The sequence below is a fragment of the Sapajus apella genome, unplaced genomic scaffold (assembly GCF_009761245.1).
Source record: "Sapajus apella isolate SASKATOON/1434 unplaced genomic scaffold, GSC_monkey_1.0 scaffold9, whole genome shotgun sequence".
Lineage (NCBI taxonomy): Eukaryota > Metazoa > Chordata > Mammalia > Primates > Cebidae > Sapajus > Sapajus apella.
The window spans coordinates 20,735,075-20,748,890 of NW_022436949.1; the positions used below are offsets into that span (position 1 = coordinate 20,735,075).

Genomic DNA, 13,816 nt, shown 5'->3' on the forward strand with positions numbered 1-13,816 from the left:
AATTTTGTGGGGACACTAACCCAGCCTTGCAGAAACGGGGCTGACAGCTACTACAGCCAGAAGCTTCAGCTGTTCATTGTGGAGAGGTAGCAGATTAACCAAGTTTCTGGAGATCTCGAAGAAAAGGGGCATGTGAAATACAATTAGGGTTAAGACAGTTCCTAACATATCAAAGTACAAAGAGATTCCAAGTCCTAACAGTTTATCACCACCAGTGCACTGCAGCCTCACTGTCACTCTGAAATATCAAGTTGTGTATAGCTCATAACTTTCAAATCCATATTTATACTGTCAGAGCTACAGCAATGCCCCTAAAACTTCATATGAAAACTCAAAACATTTTCCAATAGATACACTGTCATATACAGGGTTACCACATAATGGCAGCACCATATTCTAATTTGGGGGGCTTTGTAGAGTAAATAGGCTTTGTGGAATTAACCACACCTCAACAGACACATACATAATCATCAACCATATTTCAGAAGAAAATATGTTCTCAATTCCAACTTCATGTTCTAACAAATATCCAACAAAAAAGTAAATTCTCCATGGCTTACCGGCGTGGTTGCCCATCCAATGGTTTGTGTATTTAATTGTACTCACTATGGAGTTCGTACAGAACTTTTGTTTCCAATTTAAAAAACGAGCATATGCACCATTCTGTCATGCTCAAAAACTTATTTTTGATACACTAAGAGCCCCTAACAATAACAGCAGCAATCAGCTGGACCGTTGTCCAGAGAGGGCAGGCATGCACACATAATGAACACGTGGAGTGAAAATATTTTTGACCAAAATCATAATTCCATAGGTACAAATTAGTTAGGTCCCTGATATCTGTGTCTTTTTCAGCTTCAAGTATCCTATAAAATAACTGGCAATATTAATGAGTCTATATTATTCATTTTATTACTTTAAGAGAGATAGGCAACATTATTTGTTGAAGCCAAATTGTTTCTATATATGCAAATGTACTTGAGGGGGAAAAGGTCTCTTTAAAACATAGGAAATTAGGAGAGGCTCCAAGTAATCTAACAGATTTTCACTTATTTCAGCTTTAATATACTTCAAATATTTGACACTCTACAGAAAATAGCACCCACCTCTTCCCTGACACTTTTCAAACTTTAACAACCGACCGTTTTCCTAACTATGTTAAGTTCTCAACATAAATAAGGCAATGAATTCTCCCTGTATAAGCAGTTCAGAGAGAGAAAAAAAAAATCTCTTCTATTTACTAAGCTGACAGGTACTTTGATCTCTTACACACTCATTCAGGTAACAACGTATATATGATAGAGTTTAAAGCAAGCAAACTCCTTTGTAAATTTAAAGTGTCACAGAAGTCATGAACAAATGCAAATAAACTGAAAATGCAAGGGGGCTGTATGTCTATCCCTTGCCTTTGCTTACTTTGACAACAGTGTTTCAAAGTACAAGCAATGAAATAAATCCTTCAATTTGGCTGTGGTACTTGGAAAGAAGCTTAAAGCAGTTTAATAACAGCAGTAAGATTAAACCATAATTCTAAAAAAAAAAAAAAAAAATCCAAAGGTGGCAAAAGGAAATGCCTTTATGCAAATGTCATTGCTTCCCAACTACTTTTTTCCTAAGAGAAGAAGTCTGTTGCTAATCCACTCAGATGAAGTGTCTGAATATATTTGATGCCCATCTACTGCCATAGATTCAAAGTCATTTTAAAGGCTCTTAGCTTTGCTGGAAGTGGGTTGTGAATGTTAGTGAGTTACACATGTTGGACATTTTGGTTTGTTCAGAGTTAAAAAAACAAAAAGATAAAATCAGTAAGTAGACTAAACAGATGCAAGAGTTCTGGCACTGCACTGCATAGGCCTAACTAGGACATAATCATTTACTAACATATTGAGTAAGAAAGGCACCCAAGTGAATGCAGAACTTCCCAAGTTCATATACTGCCTTTTTATAAACAAACAGTCACTGTCATTAATATAAATAATGTAGATTATACTGATCAATAAAGTAAATGAAACACATTTGACTGATTGGATGGCAATACCAAAATGACTGTAGATAGAGCTAAACAATGAGCCCCAGTAGATATAAAGGCATCTAACTTCCTCCGACTTGACCACTGTCAGATAACCCCTTCTCTATAGTCCCCACAACAGGCTGAAAACCTTAACTGGTAAAATGTAAACAATTAAATAATTTGGATTTGCTAAGATTTCTCTAGTAAAACAGTTGAGTTTTGGGTACCCTTACTCAGAAACTTGACCTTATTAATCATCAGAATTTATGCCAGTTATGGATACATTTCACAATGTATCCACAAATGTCAATTTCATATTTTTATTATAAAGATTGATTGCACATGGATTGCAAATTCATTCCATGAAAAAATTATCTTTAAGATTTTGAAAGAAAAAAAAAGTTTGCCTCGGAGGAAAATTAGGTTTAAAAACTTAGCAATACTTCAAGTACCAAAATATATGTGTAGAAAAATAAAGAAAGATGTAAGAGGGGAAAATATCAGTTATTTTAATTCCAAAAAAGTGAGATTTCTTCATATCAACCTTTTTTTAGTTTCAGTCTTCTCTAATAGAACTGTATATAATTTATATAAAGCTTAACTTACACAGTGAAAAAACATCATCTAGTACACTTAAAATGGTTAAAATAAAATTTTGTTGTATTTCACAATTTAAAAAGGAAATTAAAAGTCATATGTAAGATTCTTCTATTATAAAATAAGGAACGAACAGTTTTCATCTTTGTAGGTTACATATGCATGTACATATTTCCATGTTAGATACAGATGTGACAATATACAATGTCTTAAAAAAGCTTAAAATTTTCTGTTAAATGTATTTTACTATAATTAAAACAAAAACAAATACTGATTTGGGACTCAAATATCATTCACCTTGATTTCTATCCAGAGGAATCTGAACGAGGTTGATTTCAACCCTCTGTAATTAGTGTTCTAAAATCTACTTACATCAATCTTTCAATTTTCTGACCACTCTACCTCAGACCCACAGGAGACCAAAAGGTATGAAAAAGAGTCCAGGGTCCCATTTGTGCATCAAGTCGATCAGCTAGTCCCACAGTTAAGTCAGGTGCCCTGATACAGCTTTTGAGGTCCTTCCGGTGTGAATCACCACCTAGAAAAGTCAGGGGCCTGCCTTTGGTTTCTAACAGGAAATGGTGCCACTGAAGTGCAAATTCACACGGTAGGGAAGCTGCAGGGCTGGAGCAACAGCAGAGCAGAAAGAGCCAGCAAGTTAGACAGTGTTTCTGTTAAAAAATAAAATACAATAAAGAAGAGAATAGAAAAGGACAAGAGGACAGAGAGGCAGAATTAGTTTGACCTAAAATACAAATCAACTGTTTATCAATAAACCTTAAAAAAATAGCCTTACAGCTTGCCAGAGAATTTGTGAAAAAATACGAAGGCAATGAGAACTCAAAATGTAAATCTACTTCTTTCATATCTCCTTGTCTTCTTCTGTAATTTGTCTTCTTTTCTCTGTAGTTCTCACACTTCCCCTCTCTCCCTTTTTTTCATCTAATTCTATAGCTCAAGGAAATCCCCGCACTTCGCTATGACTGTTCATTCAACATGCCTACATTTTGTCCTGGGGGCGGGGGGAGAGGGGAGGGTAGGAGTGGCATCTATAACTTTTTAAAATACTAGGTCTGTTCTATAAATGAGGTAAAAGCAAGCTAAGGAGAAAGACAGAGTATAGTTAGCTTTAATAGTAAAACTCAATTCGGCTTTAACAGTAAAACTGAAGATAAAGATTTCCCTAAGACTATTTTTAAATACCCTTAAAACCAAAACAGTGGTTTCTAATTCTACATGTAGTTACTTGGGCTTCAGATAGTTAAGAGCTTAAAATACATGGCACATTAAGAAATCACCATTTGAATCTACAAGCTGGAAATATATTTTAAAGTTTGTTGGCTTCTTTTTTCTTTTTACTTCAAAAACTTTAAATTTTCCCCATAATAGTTTCTACTGTGAGCATACAAATTCTTCATATAAAAAGTCAACAAGCTACATTAAAGAGTCTTTTTAATTTAGTTGCAATGACATGTGCTTTATTATAACTGTACTACCAATTCCAAATTATTTCAAGACATGACTATCCAACTTTAATCCAAAACGGTATGTCAACAATTATTTCTGTCCCATGTAAAGAAAGAAGAAAAAAAAATGAGATCACTTAACATTGATTGAATTGACCAGTTTAATAACCATTATATCCATTGCTAGAAAATGGCAAGAAGGACCTGATTCGTATGTTGCCTTTGGCACTACCAACCATCAGAACTCTTTTGAAAGGCACTTTAGTTTCAAGAGTCAAATACACACTGACAGTCTGACCCAGAGAAAACATTCCTAGATTAATCCTACAACAACAAAAAAGGAAAAACTGTAAGTATAAAAAGCTAATGGAAACACCATTTATAACCTAAAAACTGGAAATAATTTATTATAAGGAAATAGCTGATTTAATTATGGTTGAAAACTGTAATGGACTAGCATGCTGCTATTATAAACAACATTTAAGAAAAATGAAAAAAAAAGACCTTATTTTGCAATATTAAGTTAAAATGACCTGCATATGCAGAAGAATTAGTAAAATATACAAAAACTTCTGTCAAGTAAAGGTGGTTTCACTAGAAATATTATCTTAATTTATATTACTGTCACAATTTCATGTTTTTCTAAGTACTTATAGCTATAATATATACACATATTTTATATTCCTAATGTTTTTAGACATTAAAATAGATTCCAAATGGCAATATTTATTGAAAGACTATGAAGATTAGTGAGGTCATACATATCTAGAATTTCTCTTACTATGATAAATACAAGAAACATGGCTGTTTTGTGGAAAAATGCTTCTTCGAGTATTAAAATGTTTATGTTAGTAAGATTTTACAATGCTTCTAGGTGCCGTAGAGTTACAATGTGTAAGAGAAGGAAGATAAGGGAATCACATCATTTTATAAGTTTAAATTAATAAAAGGAGAAAGAATTTTCAAGTTTTTAAAAAGGGGAATATACTATATGACCAATAAAAAAATCTCTAGAGAAATAGCAGTAAAAATATGTGATATAAAAAGGTTTACAGTTATCACTATTAATAGTTAATATTTATTATTGAGTACTAACTTCCAGACACCCTGTCAGATGTTTTACATAGTTCTCTTTTACACAATTCTTAGTGCCACACTACCAAGTAGGTAATTCTGGTAACTGCATTTTACAAATGAGGAAAGTGAATCTCAAGTCAAAACTATAACTTGCACAAAAGATTACATGGAGGATATCTGATCAGTAATAAACAGTGGATTTAACCAAATCCTGATCCTACATTGCCTACCATTCCCAAATACCAGTCTTTAAAAAGAAAGGTGAAAAACTTATCATATAAAACCAGCAACTTTTATTTCTATTTCTTCATATAAATGTTCTAGATTTGCTTTTCAACAGTTGCTTTTTTTATCTGTTGTTGAAATGCAAGAATTGTTCAACTATATGTCAAGAAAATTTCACCATGATTGGTCAACTACTTAGTTTTCAAGGTTTCTCATAAAATGTTTTCAACTAAGTTAAAATTTTATCTTTAAGATTATAAAATTGATACAGGCATAAAATCTGATCACATTTCTATTTAAGTCGGACTTAACTACACCAGGAATAATTTGGTAGCACACACTGGATCACATAAATCTTTACTGTTCTCTGTAGTGTACAAGTCACCAGTGATTTCTAAGGTAAGTATTTAGGGACCCTATTAATGGGTTTAGGCATCCAGGGTACCTAGCATCACTCTTAGAGTTTGTTCCCAGGCATTTCTCAGCAAGTCTCATTCTATTGATCAGGAGAAGTCTGGCCCCTAGAAAGGACCTTGCTTTCCATAAACAACACCTAACGACCTCCTAGGCAGTTAATTCCATTCCTAAATCAAATGTTTGGTTCCCTATGAGTTAAGTTTCATAACTTAATCTCCTAAGAATACTGGTTATCAAATCTTACCTCTGGGCTATAGTTAAGTGTATACCCAGGGCCAGGCACAAGGCAGCTGAAGTGAAGAAGTATGAAAAGGAAGGTGAGTTGCTGTCACAGGCAGAGCCTGATTCACCCCACAGACGGCTCTAAATTTTTTAAAGGTCTGGATTTTCTTATAAGTATGTGTGAATTTCCTCCACAAAACTCCACAGTAGATCATTTTATAGCTCATTAAAATATGTTTTAAGTGACTATTTATTTTGAATTATCTCAGAACACTGATGGCCAAACAAAAAAGTCAAAATGTCCTTAGAGATTTGAACATCCAGGGTAAAATAAAAGTCATGGATAGGAATGGGGTGGGAGTGTATTTTGTTTTCGCCAGTGTGGTAGAGGGCTCACTAGAAGAAAACAAATGAGAAGATTACCAGAAATAGAGTCCATTGAGGACACAGGGACTACCTCTTTGAGACAAAGCAAAGGAACAGCCAGTAAAGAAGCTGTGAAGGAAGGGCAGGGCAGGAGCAGACAGTGCCCGATGCTACAAGCTATTGCCTCTCTTTCTCTATCCGTGATTCAGACTGTGCGTCTATTCCTGCCAATGTACAGTCCCGTTCAATATCAATTTCTTTCATTAGAAAAGAGGGCATTTAACCCTACCTTAAGATGGGTCTTAATTATATTTCCAAATACCTAGATGAAGATGTTTGAACACCTCTACTGTTTCAGAACAAAACCTTCCTGCCCTTTCCTCCCACACTGTCTCCCATTTTGGCCCCCATCCAAGAGAAAATAATTATATGGCACAGATAATATTTAAGCCAATTAGTATCAGTTCTTAGAAGCCTATAGCAAGCAATTAAAGATGCATTTATATGTTAATACAAGCCACAAAAGTAGCATTCTGCCATGTTCCTATTTCATTTCAGGGTGACATTTAAGATAGCATCATGCTAAGTGCTTCACAAGATTTGTCTCATTTTAATCACAAATTTTGACTCTTGATGTACCACCTTGCCATGAGGAAACTGTAACTTAGAAGATAAAGATCTTGACTAATATCAGAGATAGAAGCAAGTGGTTAAACTCGGACCCAAGCTATAATCTCTCTAATCCTAAACTGAATTTTGAATGGCTGCACTATACTGAAGATTATTGAAGTCTACTTCCTACTCTTTACAATATCTTCAAGGCACTATATATTTTTTGAATGCCACTATGCACGAGGCATTATGCTATATCTAGAACTACAAAGATTATATAAACAGTCCAAGACTCAGTGGATTCAGAGACTCAGCCACTTGCCACTTCTTCTAGATGGAAACCTTCCTTGGACCACCAAAGCCCATATTTTTGCTCTTTGGAAATTCTCCAAAATGTCTTCCTTGACTAAGTCTCCTCTAACAATACTACTGACTTCACATGTGATTTAAAATTCATTCCTACAATTTCTTGTGTTTGGATGGCTTCGTAAATTAGATTTACACTTAACAAACTTTGTTTGTATCTTCTGCTTTGTTCTGAAATACCAGTTCTACCAACAATATACTATATGTTAAGTAGATAAAATCAGTTTGACAAGGGGGCAATCCCAGGTACATAGAACTAGATAAATCTTCATTCTAGGTTTATGAGAAATTATCATTATGTCTTTTTTATTTAGAGGAGGTATATGTTGCTGGTAATAACTTAGCTCTTAGGTAGAGTACTACTTCAAATTTTAAAAGATGTGATTTAAACCATTACCATTAAAGAGATGTAATCTTTTACCAAACCAGAATTTTTGAATGTATCCTTAACACATCGCCTGCTGAGTCAGATATAACCTTCTTCCATCTATAAGGAGTGCATTATAAAACAACTCAAATGACGAAACTAGTTAATATCATGATAGATATTCAATGTTACATAGAAGATTAAAAGACAAAGTTACCTCGAAGATTAAATTAAATGATGATTTAGTGTTATGAGTGATTCTTTTCTAACAAGTACAAATCTGAAAAAAAAAAAGCTTGCTTCTCAATTTTCATTCAGTTATAAATATGTATTTCAAAGATGAAATAGGCTACTCTAAATGTTGGCGTAAGCAACTAATTAGGTCTTCATCTTCCTCCCTCTATTCATTATTTTAGGTAAATAATTAGGAATAATCTCCTTTGGGAATTATTATAGGAGAAATTCCTTCACTGGGGTGGGAAGACAGACTACACAATGGCCAAAGCCCCACCCAAGGCTGAGTTTCTTAATTAAGAACTCTGTTCAGAAACATGCAGAGGCCTGCTCACACTAATTAAGCTCATCAGTTTTCATGTAAAAATCCATGGAATGCTGTTAAGTGCACTATAAAAATACAGTTTAAAAAGTGAAAATAAAACCCACAATATGTAGTAGGAGCTTCCAAATCTGTTAGGCACAGAGTTGATCACAAGAGCCTCCTTAACATTTCTAATAGAAACTGAAGTAGAACTTGTAGTAAACCAGTATAACTAAGCCTTGTAGAAGGCCTTCAAATACTTTCTTATATGTATCTAAATAAATGTATCTAGATACATTTACACATCTACATAAACACTTCACAGTGGAAGCTCTCCATTATCTGGTCTCACCTTACTTTAATTCCTTTGTCTTCAGGAAAACCAGCCAACACCTTTCCGAACTGCACATTTCCAAGCTGCTCATTCTTGCATCTGCTGCTTGCTCAGGCTATTTTGCCTGCAGAATGTGTTCTACTTCCAGTCACTGCCTATCCAGCGTTCCGTGTCAACTCAATACTTATTTTCTCCATGTATCTTCTTTATGAAACATGAATATTATTCAACATTACCCATCTTATATACAACCCCACTCCATGACCCAGGCCTATCTCTATATTTTTATCTGAACTTTGTAACTTACCACCTGATCATGTAACTGTCTTAAACACAGATTACCGCTTCCTGAAGTTTTGTATCCACACCTACCTTATCAATTCTGCATCTTATACTTTTTTGCTGCTGGCAATGCTTGGTATCTATAAAATAGGACTATTTACTATTTACTCAGAGGAATGTTATAACTAAATGAGACAATCAACATAAAGCATTTAGCAAACTATCTAACACACAAGTAAGTGTTTAACATGTTACTATATATCCTTGACATAAATGCTATTTTGTAATCTACTTCCTTATTTAACAATATTTCACAGACAAACTTCCATAGCAAAGAATTCAAAAGGACTTTGTTTTTAATGGCCACTTAGTGTTCCTTCTATCAATGTGCTACATTTATGTAACTATCTCTCTATTACACATTTTGATTGCTTCACAACTTTTAATTATAGTAATGATGAGCATAATTGTAGCTAAATCTTTACGCATACTCATAATTACATCTTTGGCATATATTCCTAGAAGTAAAATTTCTGGGTCATAGGGTAATCACATTATAAATGTTTATGCATACAGAAAGTATAAATTCACAAATGCTTCATCAGTGCATATACATGTGTAGTTATTACATTTTCTTCAATATGGCCATCTTTTTAATGGCAAAAAAAACAACAACCCTGAAAGCAAAAAACAAAACAAAACAAAACAAAAAACAAACAAAAAAACAGGCACTGTTTCTTTGACTACCAGTGACATGAAACATCAACTCATCTGTTTACTGGTCATTTATGCATTCTCTTATGAAATCCCAGTTCAAATCTTTTCCAATCTTTATATTGGGCAGCTGCTGATTTACATTAAGAGATTTCTTCATAAAAAATGTTTTCACTGTCATATATATTGTAAATGGTTTTTACCATTTTATAGTTTTCTATTTAAACTGATAAAACTTTTATTATAGAAGTGTTTGAAGTAGTCAAATTCCAACTTATGATTTCTGGATTTGGAGTCCCTCTTTAGAAAGTTCTTTTCTATTACAGATTTACAAAAATATTCATTTAAATCTTATTTTAGTACCTTTTGTCTATTACTCTGATTCAGGTTTTATGAAGCAAAGTATTAGAGAGACATCTGAAATCTTAGAGCATTATTTCTGAAAATATCTCAGGTTGGACAAAGCGTAATGCCTAGGCAAACTACTGTATTAAGATGCTACAGAAGAGGATTTCTTTAAGATTCCAAGGTAGAATACTATATTAAGGCCCATCATATACACTGGCTTAATAACTGTCACCATTTTTAGCAATTAATTTTTATCCCAATCCATATACCCCTGTTCTGCTTTCCAGGCCTTTTTATCCCACAGCTTACCTCATATCTGTAGTCAAATACTACTTCCTCAAGGGAACACAGCCTCACTAGTTTCCTTTTATAAGCTAGCCTAGAATTTTTCCCTTTATTCAACAGCAGCTCTCGGGTGGAAGTGATACATATATATAGTCATCCCTCAGTATCTGTGGGTATTGGTTCTAGGACTTCCACCACAAACCAAAATCCAAAGATGCTTGAGTACATTATGTAAAACAGTAGTAGTATGTAGCATTTGCATATAACCTATGCACATCCTCCCATATACTTTAAATCATATCTAGATTACATATAATACCTAATACAATGCAAATGCTATACACATAGTTGTTGTGCTGCATTTTAAAATTTATGTTGTCTGTCTTTTAATATTTTCAATTTTGGTTGGTGGAATTTGTGTATGAGAAGCCCTTGGAAACAGAGGGTTGACTGTATTTATAATAATGTGGCTATCTGCACCACTGCAGGGATGATGATTATTTCTGATCCCCATTGCAGGAGCTGGCATCTAAATATGTGCCCGATAAATTGTCTCAAAGAAAATAGAATATGAAATGACAGCAGATTTTAGGATGAAAAATACATTCCTCCTTTGACCCATTAGAAATGAATTTTTAGAATGATTATGATTTTCTTCAGCTTTTCTCAAAATTTGTGAGGGAATGATTACTTCTAAAAAACTGTGTAGTACCTGCTTTTTGTTTGGCTTCATTCAGACATCATATTTAAAAACAAACAAATGAGAACAAAACAAAAAACTGTACCATAAATTTGTCTTCCTCCTTGCTTTTGAGACCTGACTCTCACTCTGTCACTCAGGCCTGAGTGCAGTGGCACAATCTCAGCTCACTGCAACTTCCGCCCCATGGATTCAAGTGATTCTCCTGCCTCAGCCTCCCAAGTAGCTGGGACTAGAGGCTCATGCCACCACGCCTGGCTAGTTTTTCTATTTTCAGTAGAGACAGGGTTTCACCATGTTGGCCAGGATGGTCTCGATCTCTTGACCTTGTGATCCGCAGTGGCCTTCGCCTTCCACAGTGCTGGGATTATAGACATGCGCCACTGCTCCTGGCCTCATGTTCTTAAAAATGGGTAAATATCAGCATCTTTTCAGATGGTCTTCAGTTTTAAATTGTATACAAATTTTTAAAATTTTGATTTCTAAGACTGGTAATCTGAGAGTAATTATTCAAATCTGTATAGGGTTTTGCAATTTAGAAAGCTTTCTTACTTTTTCATAAACATTTTATTTACTATTCATAACTTTAATGTAACATGGGAGTTTATAGTCAAGGAAGAATCTCACTTTAAGAGGTCTAGTGGTAAAAGAACTTGAACCAAAGATGTCTGACTGGTCCAGTACACTAATTAACCAGCAAGCCACAGCCATGCCCCCAGCTCCTGCCTCAGAACGCTCCCATCTGCAAGGCCCAGTGTTCATCAGCTCCTTGTGAACCATCTGACACCATCCACTCTCTGTCTTCATAGATTTCCCTCAAGCCACTTCCATAATTTTAACAATGTATCCTCTCCATACTTAAATATTCCGTGACCTATTTTGTATTTCTGGTAACTCTCCTTTTCTCTCAGTTGTAGATAAATCCTCTGAAGAGACTCTTAGTTCTTTAAAGAAGGACTTTTCTAACTTCCCACAGTACCTAACATAAGAGTTAAAAATTCATTGTTAATAAACTAGAACAGGGAGGCTATGTACCAAAAAATGAAAAACAAGTTATTTTTAAAGGCCTTGCCTGACACCCAGACTCATGGTCCTCACGCCCACCCTCAGGCTTCCAGCTCCCCACACAGTGCACACACAAACATATGAACGCCACCAGCAGGAACACAGTGTTCCCAGGAAGGTTTTCCAACCTGAGGATGTGGCAAGATTTCTGTATCCTGATGACGGGGGAGTGTGGCCTGGAGGCTTTTCTTTGCAAAACAGGTTTTTCTTGCTGGCTTCTGCCCTCATAGACATTCACTTTGCAAGTCCCTGTAGTGGGACAGGAGGCAGGGTAGGAAGAGAAGGAAGAAGCAGAGTCAGCAGAAGACAGTGATGAAATTCCTAAGGAACTTCCTTGGGACCCGATCTTCCAGCACAATGAAACGTGAAAGAATAAGACAGGAAAGAGGATGTAGAAAAAGTGCCTTCTTTCTCATGCCAACAAGACAGCTCTCATTTTGACAAATGTATAAACCAAGTGTAAACTTGACCATGTTGTCTGTTTTTATCTTGGTGACATGAGCGTGAAAGATTTTCTTTCTTGAAAATGTGAACTATTTCCTGAAGGAAAAACATCCATAAACCCCGGCCTTTTTCCTTCTATATCAGAAGTTTCCACCTTGCTTACATAAACATGGATCACTGTATCTGCAATCAAGCCTGCTGTATGTTAGAAGAGACAGATTCCCTTACAATACACACTCACACATTTAGACCCCTCACATCTACCACATGCATCCATCTTTACAGCCTCAATTATGCACAAGACATGCACAGTCGCCAGTTAAATGCTGCTGAACACTCCAACTCATTGCATATGAGCGTGTGTGTTTTTTTTTTTTTTTTGGTCACAGAAACATTTTCTAAGATGCACTTTTCAATATTTAACTCATTAATACTGTGGATCCCAATTTTTAGCATTCTATTTAAGATTTGCAACTTGATGCATTTTCTGGATAATGAACACAACATGTAGTCTCTAAGTTCTGATTAATAGGAGTGGACTCGCATTATCATAATGTTGACAATTCATTACTCTAGGAAAGCCAACTTTAAGATAATTTTTTTTAAATGTATAAACTGATCATGGATGAGGGATGATCTGTGGACTGGGGAACGGATACAGATACAATCATTGCTGCTGTCTCTTAATGAACAGAAACATCTTATAGCTCTTCATGCCACAGTTATTGCAAAAGCTAATGTAAAGCACAAGGTCAGGATGATTAAAATCCTGTTATGAGGGGTTGGGGTTAGCTACAAAACAGTAGCACAAGGAAGCCTTGTGGGCATGGAACCCCACATACACACGATCTGTATCTTGATTTTGGTGACAGCCATGCAGATCAATACAGGTGATAAAACTGCATAGAACTGAGGCAAAGTACACACAAATGAGTGCATGTAAAGTCAGTGATGCCGAAGAAGGTCTATGGATTATACCAATGCCAATTTCTTGGTTTTGGCACTGTACTATGTCATGTAAGATGTTACCAGTGGGAAAAGCATCATGTAATATGCTGCCGGTGGGAAAAATTCCTTATTACCAGGAAGGAAATAAGGAATTTCCTGTATCTGAGAGATGGGAGGGGGAAATTCCTATAAACTTTTAACTATTCAAAATGTTTTTTTCAAAAAGGCTGTCAGTTGCAAACACCATTTACTAGACATACATACATAGAGTCAACCAGGTATTCATTCAACCAACATTTATTAACCACACACTGCCGCCTGGCATTGCTCTACATGCTGGGGCTACAGACACAACATGATGTGATCTTTGATCTTGAAGATCTCACAGCTTGGTCACCCAAAACAAAGACCAGCGCAGGAGGGGAGGGAAGG

General features: G+C 35.3%; 1 protein-coding gene across 7 annotated transcripts in view; it reads right to left on the bottom strand.

The window, feature by feature from the left end:
• KLF12 (Kruppel like factor 12) overlaps positions 1 to 13,816 on the bottom strand; it is a 636,627-nt gene that overhangs the window by 348,094 nt on the left and 274,717 nt on the right. The window contains exons 3-4 of one of the 7 annotated variants that reach the window (XM_032277272.1): positions 12,121 to 12,241; positions 2,981 to 8,006 (exon numbers count right to left, since the gene is read on the bottom strand). The exons of 5 other annotated variants lie outside the window; for them this stretch is intronic. The gene's annotated coding sequence lies outside the window, so the exon portion shown is untranslated. The remainder of the gene's footprint in view (positions 1 to 2,980; positions 8,007 to 12,120; positions 12,242 to 13,816) is intronic. One more of the 7 variants, XM_032277273.1, reaches the window with a different exon arrangement.